This window comes from Mauremys mutica, chromosome 8, assembly GCF_020497125.1.
Source record: "Mauremys mutica isolate MM-2020 ecotype Southern chromosome 8, ASM2049712v1, whole genome shotgun sequence".
In the NCBI taxonomy this organism is placed as follows: domain Eukaryota; kingdom Metazoa; phylum Chordata; order Testudines; family Geoemydidae; genus Mauremys; species Mauremys mutica.
In genome coordinates this window covers 18,743,852-18,768,283 of record NC_059079.1, presented here as the reverse complement: position 1 = coordinate 18,768,283, position 24,432 = coordinate 18,743,852, and the positions used below count along the sequence as shown (strand labels likewise).

The window sequence follows — 24,432 nt, the reverse complement described above, 5'->3', positions numbered from 1 at the left end:
TGAACTCCGGGCAGCTATCCCACAGAGCATCTCTTCCTCTTCTGCCGCTAAGAGTTGTGGGAAGGCAGAGGGGATGATGGAGCATCCTGGGTCCAATGCCCCATGATGCATTGCTACGCATCCCAGCAGTGCCTGTGCTTCCGTCCAGTGCCATCTTTCAATGGTTTATGTACTGTGTGCTTTGCTCTGCCTCTTCGGTCTGCAGGAATGGATCCTGCACTGTTGACTCTCACTAAAACGTCACGAGTGGCAGTGAAGTTATTCCTTAAATTACAAAGGCAAGAGCAGTTTGACATTGATCTCACCACGGGTAGTAGCTACGACACAAAATTGCTTGTGGCATTCATGGAGGTGATGACCACAGTGGAATGCCACTTTTGGGCTCGGGAAACAAGCTCTGAGTGGTGGGATCATATCATTATGCACATCTGGGACGACAAGCAGTGGATGCAGATTTTCGGATGAGGAAAGCCACTTCATGGGACTGTGTGATAAGCTCGCCCCAGCCTTGTGGTGCAGGAACACGAGAATGAGAGCTTCCCTGCCATTGGAGAAGTTTGTGGCGATTGCACTGTGGAAGCTAGATACTCCAGACTGCTACCGATCGGTTGCTAACCAGTTCGGAGTGTGCAGGGCCATTAATCACATCCTGCTCCGAAAGACCATGACTCTGGGCAACGTGCATGACATTGTGAATGGCTTTGTGGAGGGGCGATAGATGGCGCATATATTCCAATTTTGGCACCAGACCACCTAGATATCGAGTACATTAATCGGAAAGGGTATTTGTCTATGGTTCTCCTGGCGCTTGTGGATCACTGTGGGTGTTTAATGGACATTAACACAGGCTGGTCCAGAAAGATGCATGACACATGCATCTTTTGGAACACTGGCCTGTTCGGGAAGCTGCAAGCAGGGACTTTCTTCCCAGACCAGAAGATCACCGTAGGGGAAGTTGAAATGCCCATTGTGATCCTGGGAGAACCCACCTACCCCTTAATGCCATGGCTTATGAAGCCCTACACAGGGCATCTTGACAGCAGCAAGGAGCGGTTCAACAAGTGCAGAATGACTGTTGAACGTGCTTTTCGCTATTTATAGGCCCCCGGCACTGCCTATATGGGAGGCTGGACCTGGCCAATGACAACATTCCTATGCTTATAGCCACGTGCTGTATGCTCCATAATATTTGTGAAGGGAAGGGTGAAAATTTCGCTCAGGGCTGGACTGCTGAGGCTCAGGGCCTGGAGCCTGAATTTGAAGAGCCAGAGGCCAGGGCTATTAGAGGGGCCCAGCATGGGGCCATAAGGATCAGGGATGACTTGAGGCAGCAATTTGAAGCTGAAAGCCACTAATATTTGTTGCTGTGCTCAGGAGTGCAGTGCTTGTAATGCTAAGAGGTGATTGTATCTGGTGAAGACGATGCACTATGAAGGTTTAAGAAAATTGCCTGTTGCTTTGCAGGGCTCTGTTTGCTTTCAATTAATGGAATAAAGATTGCTTTCAAACCAAAACAATTATTTTATTAAAAAACAACAACTGGAGGAGAAACACAAACAAAAAACCCATCATCACTGAGGAGGATGGGAGAAGGGAGGGTCCCAGGAAGAGGTGAGGTCCTGGGACGGCTAAAGATTTGTGTATGTCGAGGTAACATATCCAGCCTTGTCCTTTGGAGTACCGTGCAGCGGGTACTGTACTTCAGCAGGGCCAAACTGCAGAGGGATGGGTGTTGAGTGCAGTGGGAATCCACAAGGCTGGACTGTGATGGGGCAGGAGTGGAATGCAGCGGGTACAGACTGGAGCCGGGAGGATGATAAGAGTGTGTTGGCAGTGTCTGGGGAGCACATGGGAAAGAATTTTGTGACAGCAGCTGCAGGGGAGGCTGGGCACAGAGCTGCTTGGTTTGCAGTGCTAGTAGCGCCTGGAGCATGTCCGCTTGATGCTCCATAACTTTTAGAAGCCACTTCATTCTGGCGCGCCACGTTCTCCTTCGGTCCCTCTTCTCGCTGTCCCGCCACTCCTTCAATTCTTGTTTTTCAGCCGTGGAGCCATCATGACATCACGCAGAAAGTCCTCCTTAGTTCTTCGTGGCCACTTTCTAATTCTGCGCAGCCGTTCAGCCGGCAATAACAAAGAGGGAGGCTGGGCTCCCAAGGTCATATCCGTGAAGCCAAAACGCAACATTTTACAGAAGCAGTATTGTTTGCAACACACAGACCACTGGTTCAGTGATTTAAAACACAGCCACTATTCACACACCTGTCACTAACTGGCTGACCCCAGGCAAGCACACATGAGCCAGAAGACCCCCAAAATGGTGAGTAACCGCAGGGGAAATCAGTGTTCCAGGACCATACTGCACACTGGGCACGTGGCTCTTGGGTAGAACCAGCACCGGGGGGAGGGGGGCTGCACACGATTTATAATCCTTACTGCCCCCACACTTTCCACAGGAGGTGATCATTATGGAAGATCTCTCGCTGCTGAGGGTGAGTAGGGAATCAAGGGAGGGTCTTCTCCAAGACTACGGCTTCCGCCCTGGCCCTTATGCGGCTCGCCTGTGTGCAGCAATGGTCCCCCGTCTCCCCTGACAGCAGAGTGGCACAGGAAATTTACCCTTAATGGGGCAAGAAACAAAGCAGCTCTGCCAAAGAACCTGCGGCAGCGGACTGCCCAGTATCTCCATGAGAGTTTCATGCAGATCTCTGAGGCAGATTCAAGTGAAGGAGTCAATCAACACCCTGTTCCGCCGCTCAGACTAGGCATGTGGTGGGACGCGCCGTGACGTTGCATTCTATATGATTTCATGAAAATATGCTAATGAGTGTAAATACAATGTAACTGGAATATGCTTCATGCAAAAGGTCTCTTGTAAGGTATCATTACAAAGCTTACAATCTACCGAGTGTGGTCATCTTATTTGTATAAATGTATCACTCTTGTATCTGAACCTAGAAATATGAAATATAACGCTGAGGGCCTATTTTAATTACGCAAAGTGTGGGCCATTAATGGTGGTTTGGAATCTTGATGGCTCCCATCAACCAGGACAATTGTCTGTAGATGGCTCTGTTTTACTTGCAAGTCTTCCTGTATACGTGTGTGCTGGCAAGTGGGTAATGAAGTCTTACAGTGACATGTGATCTTGTCACCCGAACTGGAATCCATCTTTAACCTGGTGCTTTTCCACTGAGAAGGAGGGGGTGGGAACCCAGGGAGGGACAAAGGATTCCCCCCTTATGCAAAAGATATATAAGTGGGTAGAACAGAACAAAGGGGGCGGCCATCATGAGAAATCCCCTAGCTACCACCTGAGCTGGAACAAGGGCTGCACCAGGGGAAAGAATTGTGCCCAGACCAGGAATGTGTCCAGTCTGTGAAGGAAACTTAATGAAACATCTCTGAGGGTGAGATTTTATCTGTATTCAGTTTTATTACTGTACTAGGCCTAGACTGGATGTTTTATTTTATTTTGCTTCGTAATTCACTTTGTTCTGTCGGCTATTACTTGGAACCACATAAATCCTACTTTCAGTATTTAATAAAATCACTTTTTACTTATTAACCCAGAGTATGTATTAATACCTGGGGGGTGGGGCGGGGGGAAACAGCTGTGCATATCTCTCTATCAGTGTTATAGAGGGTGAACAATTTGTGAGTTTACCCTGTATACATTTTATACAGGGTAAAACTAATTTATTTGGGGTTTGGACCCCATTGGGAGTTGGGCATCTGAGTGTTAAAGGCAGGAACACTTCTGTACGCTGCTTTCAGTTTAAGCCTACAGCTGTTAGGGGACGTGGTTCAGGCCTGGGTCTGGGTTTGCAGCAGGCTAGCGGGTCTGGCTCAAACCAGGCAGGGCACTGAAGTCCCAAGGAGGCAGGGAAAGCAGGGGCAGAAGTAGTCTTGGCACATCAGTTGGCAGTTCCCAAGGGGGTTTCTGTGATCCAACCCATCACCGCGCAGATACAAGTCTGCTTTCTGCAACCTTCCTGCCCCCAACAATTCACTTCAGTGATTCCCCAAATCAAATCCACTTACCAGGGGCCTCCTCTCCTGTTTGTGCTTTGCTAACATCTGACAGCTGTGACTGGCTAGGCTTCTCCGGGGTAGAGAAGAGCTTCTGGCTGCATGCATCTCTGACCTCCGAGTCGTCCTCTGCCTCAGTGTCCCCCTCCCCCTCCGCGGCCCAGACTTCCTCCTCCTGGCTCGGTCCACTCTCGACTGGCACGCGAGCCACTGCAGTATCCATAGTGGCCTTCGCAGTGGAGGTGGGGTTACCACCGAGTATCACATCCAGCTCTTTGTAGTACCGGCAGCTCGTGGGCGCAGCCCCAGAGTGGCGGTTTGCCTTCCGCACCTTGTGGTAGGCATTCTGCAGCTCCTTCACTTTGACCCTGCACTGCAGTGTGTCCCGGTCATGGCCCCTTTCTGTCATGTATCATGAAATCTGTCCGTAGGTATCATAATTCCTATGGCTGGAGTGCAGCTGGGACTGGACAGCCTCCTCTTCCCAAATGCTGATGGGGTCCAGCAGCTTGGCATTGCTCCAAGTGGGGTCACCTGGTGCGTGGAGCAGGCATGGTCACCTGGAAAGATGCGCTGAGACCACTGCATGCGTCACTGAGCAAACAGGAAGAGGACTTTCAAAATTCCCAAGGAATTTAAGGGGTGGGGCTCACGGTTGGTCACCTGAGGGCAGGGCAGTAGAGTTCAAACCAATGACCAGAGAGGCGAGAACAGGCATTGTGGGACACCTCCCGGAGGCCAATCGCAGCGCTGTAATCGACCGGGGTCTCTACACTGGCACCGCAGCGCTGCAGTCCTGGCGCAGAAAGCTCTACACCTCTTGTCGGGGTGGGGTTTTTTCACAGCGCTGCAACTGCACAGTTTCTGCACACTAAGTGGCTTGGCAGTGTGTACACCGCGGGAGTTACAATGCAGAAATCTGCTTTATGCGCAGAAACCTGCCAGTGTAGACAAGGCCTTAGTGAGTGCGTAGCACATGCACTGAAACAGGTTTATCAACAAATGACAGGCCAAAACTTGATAGAACAGGGATTGATGTGGAATATCAATAATTTACTCTTTGCCTTCCACAGTGGATATGGGTGTGTGTTTACAAAGTGTGTCTATGTTTACATATTCATACTAGACAATGCTGAGTGAATGATTCACAGTGAATAATTTATTTAATGACTTGAGCCTCTGATTGTGTTTTATGGACTCTCCCTGCACCGAACGCTATATCCTTGAATGTAATAGTAGTTCTAACTGAGCCAACAAACGCTTTTTAAAATAAAATTACTCTATGGATTGTTCTGAATGTTCACAAAATGCAAAATAAAAGGGGCATCAGCATGACTGTCAGGATTTATTAAAAAGATGGAATGAACCCGTGTTTTGCATGGATCACAGAGTTGTCAACTGCAAACATTCCAGAGTCAGCCCCCAAAAAGTCACAACATTTTTTATAAAAATAATATGTTTGGTTCTTTTTATTTACCTTCTGCTTTTCAGTCATTAGGGTACACTTGGGTCACGTTTTCAAGCTTTTCTCCTCAACCACGTGGGCTAGAAACACACTTTAAAAAATGATAACTGATCACAGAATCACATGCCTCTAGAAGCTGGAGCTCTAAGAGAGCTACCAAATACCACGAAAGCTGGCAACTCTGCGGTCACAGTTATATGCAGTGTGTATATTTTTCCTTCTATATGTATGTATGCACAAGTGCACACATTAAGGATATGTGTGTGTGCATGTCCACTCAGTTGTACTATCTACCTGTAACAAAATGCAAAGCATTAAGTTAATACAGAGTTAAAATTGTCTTTAGCCAGTAAATGGAAAAATTAGTATTCTTACAGCATGTTCCCATGGCTCTATTGCACAGAACATCTTAAGTAAGTTGATTAATATATTAATACATGTGACATCAAATAGTAACTGCAAAGTATTAAAGTGGCACAGTCAAGTTAATGCTGCTGCAATAATCTTGCTTTGTCTTGCCTTGGGGGAAAAAAAAGCAATGTAATAGATTTTACATTTAGTTTCCATTTTTCTACTTCAAGTAGATATAGTGACTATCCATGTTTAATAATGTTAGTACTAAGAGTTCTAGGTAGATGTTTTAGTTTGCATCCTCTGGGGTTAATGCACTATGGGAGAAGCTCAGTTAACAACTGATTAAGGCAAATGGGGGGTGAGGAGGACAAAAAAACTAAAAATAAATAAATAATAATTTGGCTGCTTTTCTTCAGTTGGAGACAGTTTCCCAAGAAACTGCATAGTCAGGGCAGCAACTCCCCTGTTTACACTGCAGTGGCAGCTGGTGGAATGTAATCAATATTATGGAGACACCCTATAATCACAGGATTAATAGGATTTTCATGCCCAAAATTTTCTGTAGTTTTTTTAGTTTAATGCAATGGATCAATTATGCCTCTTACAAGGATGAACTAGGATGTACTAGAGAAGTTGAGGAGGCCCAAACCCAAGCACCCGTAGAACAAGTGTAGCCAGTGCTACCCCTTGAGCAATCCTGTGGCATAAGGAGGTGACCCTATTCTCACTCCTCCCAATCACATTTTGTTTGAGACAAGTAATGCTGCCAGTAGCATTAGATGTTCCCATCCATTACACTCCTCACACCTGCAGCTACATTATAGCTGCCCCTGTGCAAGTGAGGTAGGAGGGAGTGGGTATGAGCAGCTCTCTGTGCCCTCTCTGACCTTGTTTTTGTTTGGCATGGAAGATTTTTCTGCATGTTTCAGTGAGACATTTACAGTCTCACTCATACATATTGTCCCCTCATCACACTGAGAAGAACATCTTACAATTCCTATGAAGCTGGCAAGAATATACCCAGAAGAGATGAAGCTTCAGAGGTGTTTTAGTACTTGGCCACAGAGCATATTTAATAGTGACTTTTCGTTCATTTAGAACGTTATTACTCTCCAGCTAATTTGATCACACGTGTTCTCCAAAAGGAGCTCTATTTGCATACCAAGTATCAAAGATTATGCCAAAAAAAAAGGGGGGGGGGCAATTTTTTACACAAGTGGGTTTTAGCCATAGGTATTTTTGAAATTGTTCAAACATATTTCTAACTTTGCCAAATAAAATAAATTATATTAAAATCGCCTCTCAGTTGAGACAAGCATGGAATACATTTTGGAAAGGAGTAGCCAGCAAAAACACAGGGTCCAAAACGAAACTTTGCTAACTAATCTAATTATGTTCATTATTTAAACATGTGCTATTTTATATATATATATAGCGTGTGTGTGTATTTCAGACACACACACAAATGGACACATGCAAAAAACGAAGAGCTAAGTAATAAAACAGTGAGATTTTAAATATCCTAGAATGAAGACGTTCAGACCTTCCCAAAGCAAAGTAGCATTACCTCTTGCATATATAACATTGTATTTTAATACATAAACATATTTCAATCACCAGTGTATTGTACTGTTTTTAACATATACAATACAAAAATAAGTGCTCTCTAACCTCTCCTTTTTGATACAAAGAATTTCTTACCTGAAAGGCTTTTCTTCTTCTTCTTCTTTTTTTTTTTTTTAAATCCATGCTCTGAGAACTCAGGCAGCTGAATGAATGTTTATGAAACTTCCCAGAGGAAGTCATTTCTGGGCTGAGGCCAAGTATGAAACATTTAATCTCCAATGATAACTGTACAAGAAAGTTATAAAGTACTGAAAAGAAGGGTTTTAGAATGGAGGCACCACTTCATTTTTAATTGCTATGGCCTCTTCCCACCCCGCAGCCAAACACAGCAAACAAAATAATATATTATGGCCAACACACATCAGAAGGGAAAGTGACAGTTCTTGGATGGTGCCAAATAGAAGTAACAAAATGCAGAAAAGATTTTGTCGGATGTCACTTAGCAGTGATATCATAGAGGAATCAGGGAGTGGGATTTGCCTGCATACTAGAAATATCTTAGGAAGTGGATAGGGAGAAACAGAAATAGCAAGAGAGGACAGAGCCTAATCTTGGCCTGTTAAATGAAAAGGAAAGATTGTTCAGATCTAACTTTTTCTCAGGGAACAAATAGATGATTCGGCATGTTATCATTTCACTGATCAGGCTCAATTCTTCATTGTCCACAAGGATTCCTGCATTAAACACAAAAAGACTACTGAAAATGTCTCTACAGTATTTACATTCTAATAGAAGTCCCTAGGGCTGCTCTGACAATAAAGTCAATGACCCTTTTAGGAGGAACCCTGAGAGTAAAAAATGAATTTTATGGGAGGACATTTCATGATGAAGTAAGTGTATGTGTCAAATGAGTTTTTGGAGACCAGTCCAATTTACCTGAGCCACCTCAACTATATAGATTATGGGTCACATTTTCAAATGTGCCTAAGAGCAAAGTGCCTCATTTTGAAAATGGGACTTAGGCTCCTAAATCTTTTAAGTGCTTTTGAAAAATCTACCCAACATTTCATCTGATTCTAATTTACCTGAAATCTTTGAATACGAAAAATAAGACAATAGATCATGAAAGTATTGCAACAGGGAACTGATTGGAAGTAGCTCGTTAGCCCAGCTGAGTTTTCTGCCAAAGAATGATCTGGGTGCAACGTGAAGATCTATGAGCCATGGCTAACAAAACAGATATATTAGTGTTCGGTATATGTATGATTCTTCTTCTCAGGCATAATCAGGATATCTATTTTCTCTACAAAATCCTTGAGTGTGATAGGATGCACATCTTTACTATGGAAGCAGACAGCATCAGTTTCACAATGCTCCCTACTTTTGCAAGTATCATGATGTAAGCCAGTGTTTCTCAACCTTTTTGATAGCGGGGGCCAGCTTGCTGCTTTCCTAAACTGTATCAGGGAGATTTCAGGGAACGGCGCTGATCCATGGACCGGTTCTTGAGAAACACCGAGTAAGCAATCCCCAAAGTCAGCCTTAAAACGGGTCCTTCTGAATGACATCTTTCATGTTAGTAAGCACTAACTGAGTAGAAAGTGTTGGCAAGATTGGGCCCACATATCTGGCATTGTGATACATTCTGCTTTCAGCCATCATGCCTGTCTGTTCAAATTATATTTAATTATAAAATATCATAACTGTTTTCATGGCCAAATACAATATCTTAAAAGCATTATATTTAAATAAAGAAGTTTTTAAAAAAGATTTAGTTTGGAATTTTAATCTGTTTTCTTAGAATAGAGGACTCCATGTACTCAAAGGGTAATAAAAGCTACTTTACTGATTCACCTGATTTGAACTTCTTGTTCTTTTATAGCCTTTTAAAGTGAACTAATATGAATATTATCTAGTGGATGAAATTCCAGAGAAGTGGTCACTTAGGGTCCTAACAGGGGCAATCAGGTATCCAGCCCATTGCAGAGGTGACTTATTTGACATATTTGGTTTTCAAGTGATACTTTCTAAGTAATCCCTATAAACTCTGGTGTAGTATTAAATGGCATCCTGCAGAGGTGATGCATTGGGGGTGGGGAGGGGAGGCACACACAGAGTCACGCCTCCCCTCCCCCTGCCACGAATTACTGCTTGGCTTATACTGAGCATGCTCTGTGACATCTGCTGAAGCTGCTGCCCTCACTCTGTGCTCCCCCTCCTCCCCCACCCGCTCCCTACTATCCGCAGATACGGGTTGCCTCTGTAGTCTGGCTATCTCTTGCTGTATAGCCCAGGCTAGTCACAGAGCAGAAAGAGAAATGGCTGTAGGGATAATTAGAAAAGCATAGGTAATTTTAAAAGTCTTATTTTAATGAAAAGGAATGAGCTGCCATGTTTTGTATACAAGAACCTAAAGTTTTGCATGTTAAGCTATAGTACTGACATCACTCTGATACCTTTTTGATGGCATTTGAGAGCTCTCTCTATATTCATTTTTTATGCATATCAATAATCCTACAACCCTGTAAACATTTACAGAAGACAATTACCTCTCACTGTCAGGCAGTGACTTAAAAAAACCCTCCAACCCACTACCACTGGAAACAGCGATGACATTTTCATTGCATTAATTATCTTTATTAACCTGTCCTGGCCAGTGATTCTGGTTTATTAATGGTTGTGGTTGTGACTCACGAGTTGTGTTTACTCATGTGTTCACAAGGGCTTTGTAAAACAACCCATTTAAAATCACGGAATAAATCACAAATAAAGGTGGAGCGGAAGAGGGTGATGGCAGTTAATTTAAAGTGGCACTTTGTTTTGACAGCTTTGAATAGTCCATGTTAGCTCTTTCACGTGCTGATCTCCAGTGCCACGTCTGTGCAGCAGCAAGCTGGTGGCCCTGTTTAAAAGCTGTCATCACACACTGGAATGGTAGCATTTTATGAGCGATGTACTTGGAATACAGGGTATAATTGAAACACATTTTGCCCCACATGCAAGTAAGAGGTACGTTCAGCACCAAGGAATGAAACCAACTGTTACACAGTGTCACATGGGGAGTAGTTTACCATGAGCTTTCTTAAAATGCACAGCTAGGGATAAAGGGAAATTGATACGGGATAGAAACACCACACAAAACCATATTTCTTCTGATTCCAGGTTATACTAACAGGTGATTAAACCTGAAGGTTTGAGTTCTGTGCCGATGCTACCTTCAAGACTATGGGCTGAGTCCTTGGTCTGGTTCTGGCTGCTGTGTATTGCTGAGTTTGTGCAAAGCAGCCAGAAAGCGTCCCTAAAGGGGAGTTGAGGATTATCCCTCACACAGGAAACTCCAGGTGGCACACAGCTGGTGTAGGCCTGCTGAGGCCGGCATAACTTAGACTAGCTTTACACTCTAAGTTGCTAAGCTTATAAGTTACTGAGAGTCATTTCAGTCCCCATGATGACCCAGTGCCTTAAAGCCAACTTTCCTTCCCAATCTCCTCATCTGTGCCAAGCATAAACTAAAATTCTAAAGGCGCAATCCTACAAGCATGGGCAGCACGGACACCGGCCCCTGCCCCAAGCTAGCCCCAGTGCTGGAAGGGTGGGCAGCGTGGCCCCAGCCCCCGAGTGCTGAGATGCTGGGCAGTGCGCGCCACAGAGCAGGCAGGAAGCAGGTGGAGTGTGGGCGGGGCCATGCCGGGCTGTTTGGGGAGGCACCCAGCCTATGGTACCCACCCCCCATGCCTGCAAGCCTTTAACTCTTCTGAGTAGTCCCACTGTAGCCAATGAGTCTACTCATACAATTGAAGATTATTCATCTGATTGAAGGATTTAAGTCTGTTTTAGAGAAGGAGAAAACTAAAGAGTCAGGAGACTGGTAATGAACTACACCAGGGATCGGCAACATTTCAGAAGTGCTGTGCCAAGTCTTCATTTATTCACTATAATTTATGGTTTCGCGTGCCAGTAATACATTTTACATTTACAGGGGCTGGCAGACAGAACCCTAGACTGGCAGCAGGCCGGCGAACAGAACCCCAGGCCGACAGCAGCGGAGTCCCCAGGACTGGTGGCCAAGACCAGGGGCCGGCGGACGGAACCCCAGGCTGGCAGCAGAGTGCCATTGTAAATCAGCTCGTGTGCTGCCTTTGGCACGCATGCCATAGGTTGCCGACCCCTGAACTACACCTTGGCTATAAATCCAGCCCGAGTTGCTGGTGACTGAAAGTTGTTACCATATAGTTGCTTCTCTTTGGCTATGTGAAATGAATTGATCATCTGTCCTGTTCTCACTAAAGAGACATCCCAATCAGAAAAAAATACTAGCACTGGTCTGATAAAATAAATCACTTTTAGGCAGAAAAAAAAATCCCCCATTTTTTTGGTCTAAATTTTCCAACCAACTCTAGAATACAGCATTATGATTAGCATCTTTGTTGACAATCTGAGAAGAGATGTCAGAGATTAAATGGGTCCCTATTAATGAGATTAAAGCCTACTGTAGAATGACTGCATTGTTGCTCTTGGTGTCAGTGGCTAATGAGGGCTGAGTCCAGGGCTTAATTTGTAATGAAAGAGGTGCTGGTGCTCAAGCAATTTTCATACTGATGAAGCCCAGAGGTGCCGGGGCTATGAACTGCCAGGCCTAGAGGTGCCGGGGTTCAGCCGTAGCAAAAATTAAGCACTGCTTAAATCCCAAATGCTGTCAATCTGAGACCTTTCATATTTCCTTAAATTTAAAAGAATAACAAAAACATCTGGTTTTAGCAACTGACCACTCAGCCCTTTATTTGTGTCATCTCTGTGAAATCTCTGATTCTGAGCTGCACGTATGTTTTCCTTTTAAAGAAGTTTGTGATAATGGACCTTTTTGCCAACATGCTAAGTTGACCACACTGGCTGGGTTACCTAAGATAGCCTTGGAATGAGCGATTTTTGTTAAGTTGTGATGTCATTATATTCTTCCCTGTTTTGATTTTTGTTCCGTGCCTGGGGCTGTAAGGCATGACTGGTAGTTCTTTAGCTCTAACTAGCTGCTTATGTATAGGAGTTTCAGGGAGTGCTAAAAGTTTGTTGAATTTAAGTAATGGAAATATCATGTCCAAACGGCTTGAATTAGAGTGGAGCCCTGCCTCAGGATCATATGCCTTTGACTTGGATCTGGGCCTAGATCATATTTTATAAAGTATTAATCTTGAAACACAAAAGGCTCCAGTTATACCTGGAAATGTGTACCTGGATTTCTCTCTGTAAGTTCTGTTTTTGAGAAGAAAAGGGGGGAAATATTTCACAATTGTCAAACACTATCATGCTCCATTATTGATAGTCTCTGGAGCACCATGTCAGCTAATGCATCATCAAGTTCAGAATATTTATTTGCAATTTCCCCTCACTGGCTCAGCCTCATGACACACTCAGCTCGGGTTTGGAAGAGTCCGAGAGAGGTGAATGGTTAGACCACATTCTTCCCAGATATTTCAGTATAATACAAACACTGCTATTGTAACTTAAGTGTCCTGCTCCATAGATACATCACCATTTCACAAGAGATTTCTTTAAAAAAAAAGATGGAGGGTGGAAGGGGAGTAGGAGGAAGGGAAGCAATGCACTGAAAGGTTTTTAAATACCACAGAATTCTACAATGGTTTTGCAGAGGGAGCAGTTACCAGAACAACTCTAAGCAGGGTGACCAGACAGCAAATGTGAAAAATCGGGATGGGGGTCAGGGGTAATAGGAGCCTATATGAGAAAAAGACCCCAAAATCGGGACTGTCCCTATAAAATCGGGACATCTGGTCACCCTAACTCTAAGTGGTCTGGCCTTATGCAAAAATAATTGTGCACTAGTTAGCACCAAAATAGGCCAGTTATAAAATGTGATTTTTAAAAAGCATTTTGATATCAGTGGCAAGACAGTGAAAACCTTCCTAAACATTGTTTTAAAAACAGTCACATACTGCCACAGCTGTGGTCAGCAGAGACTCTTGAGCTGGACCCCACTCATTATTAAAAGAGAGGGGGTGTTTGGTAAAGGCATGCTCTGGGATGGCTCCGAGACTCTGGAACTTGTTCCTCTTTGGTCCAAAACAGACTGAATTTGGTGTCCTTCTGGGTACACTGCAAAAGACATTTGTTTGATGGGGGCATTGGAGAGGGCTGATGAGGTAAAGGAAAGTTTGTAAGTGGCTGGATGACTTCCTGTTTGAAATTATTATTTTTGCTGTTGGGATTTTATTATATTATTTATTTTGTGTTAGAGGATAATAGCACAGGCTTTTAAAAACATTATTCTATTTAAGTGCATAAATAACTGCACAGCACCTAGCACAATAGGGTTATCATCCATGACGGGGTCTCCTAGACACAACCACAATGCAAATAAATGAATTAATAATAACAAAATAATAATAATAAATGAATGTTCATCAGATGATCAGGTCCTGCTCCTACTGCAGATGGCAATGGGAGTTTTGCCACTAACCTCAATGGAAATATATACAATACTATGTGCAAAAACATCACCACCTGGCACGTACACACAGTGTTTGTGCTCTATTTTTTAGCTTCCAAAATTATCAGTAGCACCTCCCCAAACAAGCAGGCACTTAACATATTGTCTAAATGTTTATTTAATATTTAATTATTAAAGCATTTAAATAATAATTTCATTTTATTATTTATTTTATTTTAATTGTTAAATAATTATTACATACTTTAAATAACATTATTTAATAAAATTTGATTTTATAAATGTATTGATTTTTCCAATGAAACAAATTTAACACACACACTTTCTTAGAAATATAATTAATTAACGATAGCTTCTAAAACGGATGAACTACTAAAAAAGCACCCTACTTGTGAAGTTCTTACGGATAAATTGTCATTTGTGAACACAACTTGCTATGTTAAGATAAAATGAATGGTTATCTATCAAGTTTAACATTTCTTTAATAGCAACACAATGGCATATTCAATTTTTAGCAATACAATTCTTCTAATCTCATGAGATGAGGATACTGGTAATTAAATCTTAGTATTCCTGGATGACTGGAACACTGAAGGCAGTTAACATAAGATTCCTCTTTTCATTATTTTGGGGCTTGGACAGTGAGACTAAAATGCATGTTATAATGTCTGAGACAAGGTGGGTGAGGTGATATCTTTTATTGGACCAATACCTGTTGGTGAAAGAGACAAAGATTTTGTGCTGTCCAGAGCTCTTCTTTGGGTCAGTCACAATGGCTGGAATTGTGGCGAATAAAAAGGGGAATAAAAGCAAATGACCAACTATTTGCTCTTTCTATTAAATCTGTTTAGCACATGCATTAATTGTTTTAATCTTTGTAATAGTTCTGGAACAATAAACATTTGATTTGAAGAATTAAATACTCTGGATGAAATTCTGACCCTACTGAAAGCAACAGCAAAACCCCCACTCACTTCAGTGGGGCCAGGATTTCACCATCTGGGTCTAACCCTACCACACTTACTCTGACAACACTTCCACTGACCCTGATAAACTTAAATAAAGTTGCCTGAGTAAGGACTGCGAAGTCTGGCCCACGACAGGCAGTCACAATACCATGTAGGATTTAAATACATTTTAAAATGCTTCATTACCACAGCTTACATTTGGAATAAATGTATGAGGACAAAATTGTTAACATTAGAACTATCTAAGGACAGGCTTTTGGTCTTGGGATTAGTGCGTCACATGTCCTTGGGAAAGATTCACTGCTAATACTCACAGTCAGTCTTCTACTCCCTCTGCTAGCTGTGGCTGGGACACAGCAGTGAGCTCAATCGCATAGGAGGTAGGAGGGAGAAGAACCCTAGTATCTGATGTAGGAATGAACTGATATGGACTCCTAACAGAACCTTTCAGTTCTCATCAGCTAAAAAAGCATCATGACATGGAGTCTGAAAGAGGTTAAGCCAATAGGACAATGAGGGATTCAACATCCTCCACTAAGTCATGCATAAGATGCTTCCTTCACCTTAAAAAGTAAGTCCCTCTATTAGAAGATTTTTTTCCCTGTAGTTCAGGTATATATGTCAGAACAGTAAGGACCCAATTCTACAAAAGGTACATTTAATGGCTGTACTATGCATGTCCCTCCCTCCCATAAAGCAGTTACCATTCTCCAGCACAGCATAAGACACACACATTTTATTACTCAGGTTCTCGCTATCATCCAAATCCTGAGCTCCTTATACAGTTTTTATACAATTCAAAATGAGTGTTTCCTGAGTAAGGGATGTACAAAAACAGTGTAAGAACCTCCGTGTTGGCCCTGTGTGTTTAAAGAATACAGAGTGGAAAAAAGATGACGTAATGAAAGTATATCACTATGAATATCTTACACCCCCTCTCATGCCCACACTGTAGAAGGCCATGCAAGCTGCAAACACTGGCTTTCATCTGGCTGGATGATTCAGTAGGAAATCTGCAAAAGAAGGGAAGCCCTTTTTAGAACTGAAGGTTGCCTCGATGCAGCACTAAGCTAAGTAGTAGGGTGGAGCTGACCACAAAGTGCCAAGATCAAGAAAATGGTGCTTCAGTTCCTGAGATGTTCTTCAAAATGCATTAGTGTCTTCGTTTGTAACATACCTGGTTATCCTGCCAAAGGGAAGATTACTTCCTCCATCTGTCTGAGGGTGCCATCTAGAACTAATTTTTCAGCTCATAGCCCCTTTACAGTCCTTGTCTGACTGTAAGATCTATTCCTGATAAAAGTTGAGGAGAGCTGTATATCCTGGAACTATGCCTCTAGAGTAGATAGGGGTCAGCTCTAGGATGTACTTATCTCCCTGCTTCTGATAATGAATGAATCAGTCAGTCAGACTGGGAAGAGCCCACCCTGCATTAGAATTACAGAATGACTCCTTGATTATGCTTGGGGAGTCCCTTTGACATCACTGATAGCTGCCCAACTGCCATAGATGGCAGTCGGACTTGATGGAATGACAGACTGCATGATGGGAGGAACACGTGTCAAATGTCTAATATAACACCCCACAGCTGTGGCTGAGGGGAAAACAGTTTTTATCAGTTGCTATGGAATCATGATTAGTTTGTATATCTACAGAGCCAGTGAGAAGAGAAATGAAGGCTATTTTTTGAAATAGATGTCATGAAATCAATCCTTGAAGAACTTCTGGAGTCAAAGGCTAAAAAGGTTTGCCTGAATATCTTATGTTACTCGATATAGAAATAAATCTAACTGTGAGACGTAACATGGGTGTCATTTTTCAACTGGAGTTCATCACAAGAAACTACTCTTTGGTCTCATTTAGAGTTTGTTTATGTACATAGTAACAGAACCACCATCTCTTAGTAAATGCAGCAGCTTATCTTAGCAGAAAATAAGTAAATGAAGTTTTAAAAAAGAGAGGAAAAAGTACGATGAAGCATGGAAATCTTTAAGAGAAACTTTCCCCTTATTCTTCCTAACTGCTAAAAGAAAACCTGATGTTCTTCTTTTAAAACGTGTCTGCCTCTAGGTTCTTGGCACAGGTTTACTGATGGGAGGGCCAGCAATCTATTTAATGACTGCATTGACGTCAATAGCATAACTGAAATACTTACTAAGATGCATGATTCCAACTTTCAGGGGGAGGTGTGTTTCTAGGGTGTATGAACATGTGAAATGGATTCTTTCTGGGAACGGACTACACTTGAAGAATAGGAAATGAAAATGTTAGCAGTATCTTTTGAATGTTAGTCAATTCTTTTCTTTTTCCATGCAGATAACTTTTAAAGTTTAATGTTGAACAAATGTTTAATTTCTGGCAATATCAGAACTATTTTACTGTTTCAAGAGTTTAGACTACCCAATTTCCTGTCTGTAAAATTATCTCTGTTAAATTTCTGATGCAAAATTGAATGTTTGCTTATAAGTGGCTCCTTTCTACAAACTTTAAAATTTTTACCATGTATAAAATTTAATCGTGTAAAATCTAATTAAAATTAGAATCTCATTTTAAAACCAATGTATTATTTTGAAAGAATTATTCAGGTTTGAAGGGACCCCTAGTGGGTCACAAAATCCATTATCATTGTAGCAAGACTGATTTCACTATTCATAATTAGTTACTTTTTTAAGAGCACATTACTTAGATATTTAGTGAAATGGAGATACTAGCCCTGTGCAAATATAGGTTAGAATTACAATGTATTGTATTTGTTGGACTTGAATGATCTGTTTTAAAGCCAAAAGGCTACATCTTGCAGTCTTTATTGTGGCAGCACTCACTGGAGACCGAATCAGGACTGCAGAATTTCACACCAAGTGTTTTATTGTGCACATAGCCAGATTCTGTTCTCACACCAGTGTAAATCTGGAGTACCAGTACTGGCTTCAAATGAACAACTCTAGATTTACGATGGTGTGTAACTAGGAGCTTACTCTGATCCATAGTTACTAATAACACCTATAGATAGATGGACTCTCTTCAGTGCAAGTTTAAGAATTAGCTCGTCATTCATTTACTTTCTATTTAAATGTTCATGCATGAGTCTGGGTACATTTTACACCCACGTCAAAAATGAAATATTACAAGTTTTATGTTCATGTAAAGGCATGTGAAAAGTGCAGACAAACGTGCAGATGTTCAGGAAAACCAAGTCAAGGGAACAGGCAAGGAAAAATACCAATCTTTACTCCCACCCCCAAGAGTGGAATTTTAACACCACTTTAATCCTATGAGACTTGAAAAGCCTGTGTGTGACATATCACACAATGCTACAGCCCCTGAAGGCTAATGTTGCAAAGTATAACTGTCAAGTGTATTATATTGCTAGGTATATAATTAATTGTTTGGAAATACCATAATTATTCAGAGTTGTAAACACCTAGGGGGTACTAGGTTGCTTGCTGCCGGGAAAAGTTTGTGCAAACCTCTTATAGCCCCAGGAGATACACAACATTGTTTGACTCTTAGTATTATGCTGTGATCCTGCTAGCCATGTTGGACATTTTTAAAGCAATATTCTATAAAATAGTCCATCATGCAAAAATTGCTCAGATTATTTGCTGGGGCATTGATCTTACAGGGAACATAATACCCTTACCCCCACTGCTTATGTAGGAGTGGCTTCCTCTTTTACAGCTTCACTGTTACTGACACAAGAGACTTCTCCCACCATCAGGAATGACAGACTCCTTATTTATTATTTATGGTGTTTCATAGATATACACCATCCTTTACACACATATAAGATGTCAGGTCCCTGCCATGAGGAGCTTACACTAATTCAGGTAAATACAAACATGAATGATACATAAATCCGGCAGAAAATTCAGATCAGGGAGTTTTGGAGAGGAACTGGATAGTGGAAAGCTAAGAAACACAGATATTATGAAGGGACTTAAAGGAAGAAGAGGAAGGCTGTTCCAAGTGTAGGGTGTGGCATGGAAAGAGCATGAAGCAGAGAGTCAGAATAGGAAACAAAGGGAGTAATTATGAGAAAGTACTGAGAGGAACAGAGGATCTGAGACGAAAACAAGAACAAAGATGTAGGTGAGGGCGGAGCAGCGCCAAGCTGTGAAGGGAGAACAAGGAGCTTAAGTTTAATGTGGAAACGAATGAAGTGATGTGAACAGTGGGGAAACAGTCAGTGGTGGAAAAGAAAGATGGATGGAGATGGAAGAGGTGTGAGGCTGGGAGGCTGGAAAGGAGGCAGTGACAGATCACCAGTCAGTGATCAAGATTTAATTAGTTGGAGTCCAACAGGGTAGGAGAAAAAACAGAAGAACACAGTCATGGCAGCCTAAAAAGGAGAGCCACTAATGAAGGCGGCAATCTTTCACTGTGTCCAAGGTAGCTTAGAAAAGTTAGCGCCGTGGAAAGGCTCGTCTCTTTGCATGAAAGGAGCGATCATTAGGGATCTTAGTGAGCTTAGTCGTCCCTTTATATGAGAGAGAGAGAGAGATGAACTGGAGAAGAACAAAAGAGGAAGTAGAGGTAAATTGAATACACAACACATGGAAGGGGCTTGAAGCTGGAATATAAGGAAAACAGCTTGAAGGCTGAGGGAAAGGAGCTAGAGGATGAAGATAAAGGAGAATAATAGGTAGGACAACGATAACACCTTTAGGTTAGAGTAGTGCTCCCCCTGTGCATCTAGCCACAGCCCTGCCTTCTCCCTACCCCTTTGTGATGGTGTGCATCCCTTGGTGGCTAGCAGGGAGCCGAGCCTCAGGGCACTACAGCAGTATATACGTATATAAAAATCGTAACTCCTGTTCCCTTGACACCAGGGCTGCATCTGATCCAAACACAAGGGATCTAAGGGGTGAGTCCTTGCATCTTCCCCCTGATCATCCATGCAGGAGTAGGGCACAATCTAGTTCTTATTGGCCACTATGTGGTAATATCCAAAATCACCTGTCAGTTTATTATTCAGTGAACAGATATATTTCTCATGTTTAAATGCTTGTAAAAAGTTTTACTCCTTCCCCATATCTGCTTTTGTACTTAGAAAAGCTGATCTCCCCCACATCACTGCGCTCTGAATGAAAGTGATGAGAGACGAAACCCCTTACTCAATCCATATGGGACAATTTTCTTCTCAGTTACCCTGGTGCAACCTACTAGGGAAAAACAGAGCACAGCATTTGGTCCTTTGAAGATTTGTTCACTACTTTCTTTGTAGTGTATGAAGGAAAGAACAGTGAACCCCAAATACGTATTATAACCGGGTGTGACGGGGTGTACAACCGCACACAGTGACGAAAGAGTTAAAGTGGCCTGAGAAGCCAGTTAAGCTACCTGGCTGCACCTGGAGTGGTGTCAGGCAAACAGGTGATCAAACCCTGGCAGGGAGGGGCTGGAGGAGGGACCAGAAAGAGACCCAGGTGAGAGGTATCGCAGGGCTGGATTAACGTTTTGTGGGCCCGGCGCCAAATATATTTGTGGGCCCCCATAGGGGCAATGGCACATGGCATGGAGTGGGAGGTCAGGCCTTGGAGCGAGGGGCCAGCCAAGGGCATGGCATGGCAGGGGCAGCACCGCTCTGCCCAGCCCAGTGTGAGGGCACTATTCACAAACCAGCAGTTGCCAGACGCAGAGTGTCCTGCCCAGCTCTGTGCTGCCAGCCTGCCCCTTCCTGTCCGGGGTGGTGGTGTCCATGCTGCACCACACAACCGCCCTGCCCAACACCCCCCCCCGACTCTCGATGGCCAGAGCTCCCCTGGACTCACTATGCCCAGCACCCCCACCCAACCCTCCCACAAATGCACAACGCCCTGCACATCATGACCCCTGCCCAGTGCCCGCCTGCCCACAGCCCCACCACAACTGCCCAGCACCCCACAGAACCTCCACTCCCTAGTGCCCCAACACACACAGATCTTCCCCGCCCCCTCACAGCCCAGCACCCCCCCCAGTCCTCCCAAAGACCCACTCCCCCATGCCCTGCCTCCTGTCCGCACTCACCAGCCCTGCTGGGAGGTGACTGTGTCTGCCGGGCTGAGCCAGCAGCGCAGCCAGGGCTGGTCCCGGGGCCAGGAATCGCTCCGGCCCCTGCCCAGAGCCGGAGGTGCGCTGGGGTCCGGCCAGGAGGCAGAGAGGAGTGCTCGGTCGGCCAGCGGGAAGGCTGAGAGGAGCAAGTGATGGGTGGGGAGGAGGCAGCGTGCTGGTGGGGTCTCTGCACAGTGCAAGCGGAGCAGGCCAGGGCCACTTCTGAGCATGGGCCCGGCTCCATGGTGCCACTGTAAACCTGGCATTGGGTACCTGGGAACTTTCCCTTGGGCTGAGAGAAGCCTGGGAAGCTGAGTCCTGAGCTGGTGATAGGGGCCAATCAGGGACTGTAGCCTACCTGAAACCCTGGGTAGAGGGAGAGAGTGACACCCTGAAGTGGCGGGAGTGAAACCTACACACCTGGGTCAGTGCTAGGATTGTTTGAAGCTGGGACTAGCCTGCAAAGAAGAAGGTTACCAGCTGAGTTCAGGTGGGCTGAAGATTCAATTGTTTTGCTATTTTCTGTTTGACTTTAAGTCTGAGACCTTAAATAGTGCTGGACTCCATTACCTAGTTTGTCCAGAGGGCCAGGTCATGTCAATGCCTGAAAAAGGTCAAAGGCCACATGGGGAAACTGAGGCACAGCTGTTGCATGCCACATACAGACACTTGGGGCAGGGGAGAAGACGGTGTGGTGCAGCAGCAATTTTGCCACACCTGGGTAATAAATCACACCAACAAATTAGGTAGTTTTAACATTGGAAATAAGATCATTGTAAAAAAGTGAATTTACAGAATGCAGTTGAGATCACATGAACATGCTTCTACATCATTAAAAATGCAGTTGGGTACTGCTTGTACTAATATGTATTAAAATTTGTTGTCTTTAACTGTTCTCATTTCTAATTGTGAAATAACTGTGCCAATGATGGATTTGGGTTTTGGGGTTGTTCTTGTTGTTTCTGCTACAGTCACATATTTAATTTTTAAAATTTTTATTTAATTCATAAAAGAATTCTGTCTGGTCCCATAATCTTCATTTATAACCAAATAACAGAAAAATCTGCCAGATTTGCTTAAACTGATACCAAGGACAAAACACAGGATGTTCACTATGTGTTGTGCTTCCTTTTATGATTGTGGTTATAACATTAAGAAAAGTTTGACATTGACAGTGACATCACTATCAGCATTTTGTGGTTTGTCGTATATAAGCTGTGGTCAGGCTTTTCATGGTCTAGAGAAAAACAAAGACAAAAAAACAAACTGCATAATTTGTTATAGTTTATTCATTCCACACTAAGCCAAAATCATCCTTGGTGCATATCCATGGGAACACACCAGGAATGAATTTGGTCCTTTATTTTAAACAATTGCCAAAACCTGTAAACTTCCAGTTTGGCAACAACTGGCATGTTATGTCCAGTGTAAATGCTGAATGTAATCTCTCTTCCCACCACAGCTCAAGGATAATTTCATTAATTTATACTAGTTTGCTTTAAATCACGCATTTTGTACTTTTCATAACAGGATATAAATCACGCTGCTAATGACAAAAGGAAATGAATGTGAGATGTTCGTACTGACGTCAATTGATGGTGCTGAATCCATGAATCAAAGTATGACAATGGCAGATCTATAACAAACACGTAACCGTAAATATATAAACAAATTTTGATTTAAAATTACATTTTTCATCTCTAAGGATCCAGCACAGGCTAAATGCAGGCAGAATGCTTTACAGATTCCCTCTGTGAAACTTTCAGGAGACATAGGAAATAAAGCTGGCACTTCATCAGAAGTGTTCAGATAGGGAACTGTCTTCTCCCTTTCTTATCTTTCAAATTACAGCCCTATTCAGGCAAAAGGTGTGACCACTCTGGAAAAATAAAGAAACTTAATATCCAACGGGCATTAGATTTCCCCCCTAGAGTTAAAAGAGTTACAGTATGTAACAGTGCATGTGGCTGGGTATTGTGAGGCAATAATCAATGCAAACTTCAGGTAGGTGTGGGCTATATAGTAGCCATCAGTGGCATGGTGAAGGACAAACAGACAGTATGGACAGCAAAGTGGGAATACTAACTGCTGATCACTTTCAGTGCAGCAGTTAAATGAGATCAGAATTCAGGCTGGTCTTGGGATATGTGACATTCGTACATTCGTGTAGGATAAAGGACACTATGGACACCCTATTCTGCCCCTTTTAGTTAGGCATATCTCTGACAAAAGCATGTGAGCATTTGTTAGTCAACACTCTCCACTCCAATGCCATTCCCTTACACTTTCCACGTGAGGTACAGGGAGGCAACAAGTCCAGGGCATAATTTACCTCAAAAATCAACTGTGGCTAAAGTAGCATAAGCAGCCCCTCAGACTCCCAGTCCAATGATAATAAAGATGAGCTGCTTAGCCAAAGTTTACATGGTGTTGAATTATGTATTATGGCTATGGACACTGGGCCATATTGCTTAGTGGGTGCACTTAACACAGAGAGCATAACTAAGAAACTGGATCATCAAAGTTAAGAGTTGCACTGGATTGGGAGGTGGGGCAGATCTATCAGAGGTTTGAGCCTGAGGCAATGAGGGATTGGCGTCCTACTGGAGTGTCACAGGATGGGAAGGAACTGGGGCTTATCTGAAGACTGGTGGCTCTGGAGGATCATAGAGAAGTTGAGGAAAAGAGGACTACCAGATAGTCATAGAGAAGGAGAGAGGGAGGGAAGAGAGAGACTCTGAAACTTCATTTAGTTTGGATAATACTGGAGTAGTATTATGAAATTAATAGGAAGGGGCATATTTGGGAGAAGTCTTGCCAACTACTCTGTGTCCTTCTATACACAAAAGCCAATGAAAGAGTACAGAACCAGTTTCTGTACCTGGTCAACCTGTTTGACTTGGACGACTTCATGTAGACAGTTCCACAGATGTCTTTGGGAAGGGGACTATTAAAATGAAAATTAATATTTTTTATGAGTCCACTCTTTCTGTCTGTCATAGCTTAAAACCAGAATGTATGACTGGAAGTCTTTATATGAGGTACAAAGTCCTGGTGTAACCCACACACCTTCTGTCCTCTCTAGTAGCACCAAGACAGACAGACAGACAGAGAGAGAGAGAGAGAGAGAGAGAGAGAGAGAGAGAGAGAGAGAGAGAGAGAGAGAGAGAGAGAGAGAGAGAGAGAGAGAAATGAGTCTGCTCCACAGCCTGAGCTAACAGCCATATAGCGTTTAGCTCATGCAGTAGAGGCTCATTTATTTAGCTCCCAGGTTCAATCCAGCGCTGGCATGGAAACCAAATAAAATCTAGCGAAGTCTCCCTACTCAAGAATGCTGCCTTAAAAATACTATTTAATTTACTTACCTAATCTCTAGTCTATCTTCACTTCACTTATCTAATTGTAAGGGTGGACAGCTAGGGTAAAGTTGGTAAAACCTATGGCATAAGCACTAAGCAATATGACATGAAATCCTGGCCCCATTGAAGTCAAAGGCAAAACTCCACTTGACTTCAGCAGGGCACAGAGTTTACATGGGAAACATGGACAATAAATCC

The 24,432-nt window shown here is 43.1% G+C and overlaps 1 protein-coding gene across 3 annotated transcripts in view; it reads right to left on the bottom strand.

Annotated features, from left to right (window-relative positions):
• PDE4B (phosphodiesterase 4B) overlaps positions 1-24,432 on the bottom strand; it is a 361,995-nt gene that overhangs the window by 49,319 nt on the left and 288,244 nt on the right. The gene's annotated exons all lie outside the window — the stretch shown is intronic.